At 39.3% G+C, this 4,979-nt stretch overlaps 1 non-coding gene across 1 annotated transcript; it reads left to right on the top strand.

Moving 5' to 3' along the window:
- The first annotated feature begins 703 nt into the window (after nucleotides 1–703).
- Nucleotides 704–810, top strand: LOC127124605 (small nucleolar RNA R71). Its single transcript, XR_007804077.1, has one exon. It is a non-coding gene; the product is annotated as a small nucleolar RNA R71 (small nucleolar RNA).
- The last annotated feature ends 4,169 nt before the right edge of the window (nucleotides 811–4,979 follow it).

The raw sequence follows: 4,979 nt of genomic DNA on the forward strand, positions 1-4,979 counted from the left end.
GGTTTCAACCATCTTGGTATGAGTAACTATTTGGTCAACCTTGGTTCCTAACTGAGTAATCAATTCGTTAACATGAATGTTTTGGTTCATGAACTCCTTATTTTGTTGAGTTTGAGCAGTGATAAAATTTTCCATAATTTTCTCAAGGCTCGGCTTTGGTGGCACAGGTTGCATAGGTTGATTTGATCTTGGGGTTTGATAACTAGGTCTCGGAGGTGCATTATTTTGGATTGGGTTATTGTTTTTATAGGAGAAGTTTGGGTGATTCCTCCATCCAGGGTTATAGGTATTTGAGTATGGGTTCCCTTGGGTGTAGTTCACTTGCTCATAGTGGGTTTCGTTTAATAGACTGCATTCTGCGGATTGGTGTCCTTTGGTTCCACATATCTCACAATCCGACGAAATTACATCTACAGTATTCAGGTTTATGCACATATGTTCGACTTTGAGGGCTAATGCGTCCATTTTAGCTTGCATCATGTCTATAGATCTTAGTTCATGCACTCCTCCTTGGGCTTCCTTCTTCTCAACTGTCTCTCGTTCGACTCCCCATGATTGATGGTTTTGAGCCATATCTTCAATGAGGGTACTAACTTCAGGGTAATGTTTGTTCATCAGAGCACCGCCTGCGGCAGCGTCGATGGTCATCTTAGTGTTATAATGAAGTACATTATAGAAGGTTTGAATGATTAACCAATTTTCTAAACCATGATATGGGCATGCTCGTAACAACTCTTTATATCTCTCCTAAGCTTTGAACAACGATTCTCCTTGGTTTTGGGTAAATCTAGTTATTTGGTTTCGAAGAACGGTCGTCTTACTCGGGGGAAAGTATCTAGCAAGGAATACTCTTCTAAGGTTATCCCAAGTCGTAATGGAATTGGGTGGAAGGGAATCTAACCAAGATAGGGCTTTATCTCTGAGGGAAAAAGGGAATAATCTTAAACGTATTGCCTCAGGAGAAGCTCCATTGGATTTAAAAGTTTCTGCTAATTGAAGAAATATTTTTAAATGTTGGTTTGGTTTCTCAGTGGCGAGACCTGCGAATTGTCTCTGTTGCACTAGTTGCAACAGGGATGGTTTAAGTTCGAAATTATTAGCTGGGATGGTTGGGTTTACTATACTAGAACTAGGTTCTCCATTGGATGGTTGAGCGAAATCCTTAAGAGGTCTTTGGTTTTGATCTTCGGCCATAGCTCTCTTAATTCTATGAAAGAATAAACGTGCGCGAGCGTAACGTTCAGGTTCTGCCAGAGGGTATACTAAGCTTAAACTTCCGGTGTTGCGAGTTCTTCGCATTGACCGACGGGAAATAACCTAAGTCTAAACGATATAACAACACGAAAATGAAATTTGACGAAATTGGTCCCCGGCAACGGCGCCAAAAACTTGATGCGGTGCTTTTCGCAAGTATACGAACGCTTCAGAGTAATATAAAAGATTGTCGAATCCACAGAGACCAAGTGTCAATCTATCGTTATCTATTGTTATGGTGTTTATCAAAGGCAATCAAAATAGGTGTTTTTAGAGTGTGCAATGGAAAGCAAAGTATTGAATAAAGTTTAATTAATAAAGACAGGGTCGAATGTAATTCACATAATCAATGAATAATCCAAGTACTTGCAAATAGAACTACTTATGGGCAATGTTTCCTACTTTGAAAAGAACTAATTTAACAGGAACTGTCGCTTTCGCGTATTCAGAACCGAGTTGTACCCCCTAATCAAACCCTCTTATTGTCACTTATAAAAAGGCGCGCATTACGTTAGAGTAGTAAACCTATTTTTAAGAAATATAATATCTTGACTAAGTTGAAAAGTATTATAACCTAGATTTCTTAACCAAAAGAGGTTCTCACAAACCAGACTCTAAACTTATAAACGCGTCCGAAAATAGTTTTAAAATCTCTTTTCTTCTTAAATTAAGATTCCTAATGAACTAAACAAAGCGCTTTCGCTGTTTTTGAAATAGTTAAAAACAATAAAGTTTAGATAGACGTTGGACGACTTTCGATCTTACCCAACAAAGTTGAAGTGCGGGAAAACTTAAGTTGAAAGTTAAAATAGCCCTTAAGTGTTTCTACGAACAATTGTACGGATTATCGGTTCAATTACGATCCTTACATTCTAACCTTATAAATTTAGTTAGACATGGTAAAGTAAAAGTGCATTAATTTAAATAAAAGTAGTGCGAGTGCAAGAAATAAATAAAAGTAGTGCGAGTGCGAGAAATAAATAAAGTAAAGCGAGTGCAAGAAATAAAGAAAGTAAAGCGAGTGCGAAAAATAAATAAAGTAAAGCGAGTGCGGGAAATAAATAAAGTAAAGCGAGTGCGGGAAATAAATAAAGTAAAGCGAGTGCGGAAAATAAATAAAGTAAAGCGAGTGCGGGAAATAAATAAAGTAAAGCGAGTGCGAGAAAATAAATAAAGTAAAGCGGGTGCGGGAAAATAAATAAGATAAAGACAAGTAATAAAAACCTGCTCCAATCGGAGGGTTGAGTAAATTGCAAAGCAGAAATGAAAATGGCGGCAGGATTAACTTCCTTCCAAAGTGCTCCAAACTCGATTACAGACTCGATTACACAATTGTGGTAACACCCCAATGCGAAGCGATTACCACTTTAAAATACTGAATATATGCCTAAGTGAAATAAAGTTGCTCTGAGTTTGCCTCTGCTCTAAGTTTGGATGCTTGAAAAAGTGATTTTGAGTTTCTATTTATAAGCAAGTAAAAAGATGGAAATGACAAGGACGCCCTTCAACTTGAAAATGGGAGGGAAATTTTTTTCTCTTGTGGCGCCCGCCACAAGGCCAATCTGAGGCGCCTTAGTGGAAGTAGTGGGGAACGTGGCAGTTGAGGGAAGTTGAGCTTGGACACGTCATGGCAGGGTCTATGGCGCCAACCATGGTGGAAGCCACAAGTACAAAATGCTGAATTTTAGGGTTTTTAGCTCTTTTTCACTCCTTTTCTTGATCGGGGCTCCGATTAAAGTAAAAACCTGAAAACAAAGAAAAACATAGTAATAACACAACAAAATGACAATAAAACTACTAAAATGCATGCGAAATCGGAGTCGAAAATACGGTGAATTTCAGTGTTATCAAACTCTCCCACACTTAAACCTTTGCTTATCCTCAAGCAAAACATTAAAAACCTCATAAAAGAAAAACTGGTGTAAACGAGTGCTTCAAGTAAAAATTCCAAGTTCAAGTCGGGATGGAGTGGTAGGTACTAACTGAGTGAACTAAGGGTATCATGATGACACTAATCCGCAAATACGGACATAAACTTCATTCCTATATTAATCAACCCATATCATCCCACAATACCTAGGCCTGCCTCTTCATCTCTTTTTGTGTCCTTTTCATTCAGGCGCAATCACATTAAGCCCGTTATCCGTACATACTTCATAGTAGAGTGACCTGTTAGTGATTATGATCTAAGCATGGGGTTTCTGGCACATAAATATGTGTAAACCTTTTTATTTGACCCAACTGTAGTTGTGGGGGATCAGATCGTAATCTGCCCTACCGAGTTCAGTGCCAGATACCTCTGAACCAACTAACAGTGGGTAAGTTTTTCTTTTTCTTTTTCTTTTTCTTTTTGTAGCAAATTTTTACAATTCTTTGGTTTAAATGACTTTGTGAGGGTCACCTATACCGGAGTTACGTTTTTGCTTTCTTTTATTTTTTTTGTTTTGCTGGATCATTCACTTATTTGCATTAGTCCCCTACGTAGAGGATGCGTAGGCCGGAGCTGACTGCTGAGATAAACTACTGAGGACTTATACGGAAATGATGATTAAGGCCATGGTATATGGGGTTTCGGGAATGATTCCTATATTTACGAAGTCTATGGTGCTAAAATAATACTGATGTTTCGCAAAGTTCTCCCAAGTCACATCATCCTTACTCAAAACCTGCCTTTAAAACCTAAAAACTTTCGGAATAACACTGTTTTCTTTTGCAAAAAAAATTCGGTGGGGCTAAAGGTATGGGGAGATTAGATTGTACTAAAGATACACTATATTTGGTGACTCGTCAGACTCATGCATTATCTAAGACACTTAAACTAAAAAGTAAAATAAACAACTAAAAGGAAATAAAAATAAACAAACTATCTAAAAATAGCAAAGAAAAAGCGATAAAGAAAAGATGAGAAAAACAATAAAGAAAAGATGATAGAGTCTCCTCCCACACTTAAATTGAATATTTTCCCCAATGTTTCGAAGTAAGATAAGGGAAGAGTTACCTGACAGCCTATTGCTGACCACTGGTGCCCTCGCCATCCTGAGGTGGACGACGGGATCGGGTAAGACGACGGTCTCTCTGATCCATCCTCGCCTGCAAGGCATCCTGAGCGGTCCTCACCTCTCGAAGGTTACCCAAAATGGAACCTTGAGTGGCTTCGATGAGTGCCATGTGTCGCTGGTGGTATTGTTGCTGACGGGCTTGCGTATCTGTGATCGTTTGAGGGACTGTAGAACAGTGTTGTAGGACCTGTCTGTCCTCCGCTGCGACTCTTGCATGAAGCTCATGTTGTTCGCCAGTTGTTGTTGGATGGTAGAGAGTAGGTCGTCACGCCTTTGCTATCTAGCCATGTGGTCACGCCACATCTCCTTTGTAATATAAAAGCCAGGAGTGGTACCTGCAAAAGAAGAAGATGGTGTGATGTATGGTAGTGAAGGATGATTGGGGGACATATGGGGTACGGGAGATCTCTCTCTCCGATCATATTCATCATCAGTGTCATGTCCCGCCTCATCAGGAATGTTAGGAGGAAGAGGACCCAAAACAGGTGGAGCATCTAAAGCGTAGGTCCAATTCCTTTCATCTCGTACATTTGTACGTCTAGTGCAAGGTAGAACAACAGATGAGATGGCTACACCATGAACCATAAGCATATAGCCTCCTTCTCTCCTCAAACGGCACAATTTCATGTCTCTCAGAAATTTTAGGTTAATTGTGCGAGGAGGTAA

Source organism: Lathyrus oleraceus, chromosome 2 (genome assembly GCF_024323335.1).
Source record: "Lathyrus oleraceus cultivar Zhongwan6 chromosome 2, CAAS_Psat_ZW6_1.0, whole genome shotgun sequence".
Classification (NCBI taxonomy): Eukaryota; Viridiplantae; Streptophyta; class Magnoliopsida; order Fabales; family Fabaceae; genus Lathyrus; species Lathyrus oleraceus.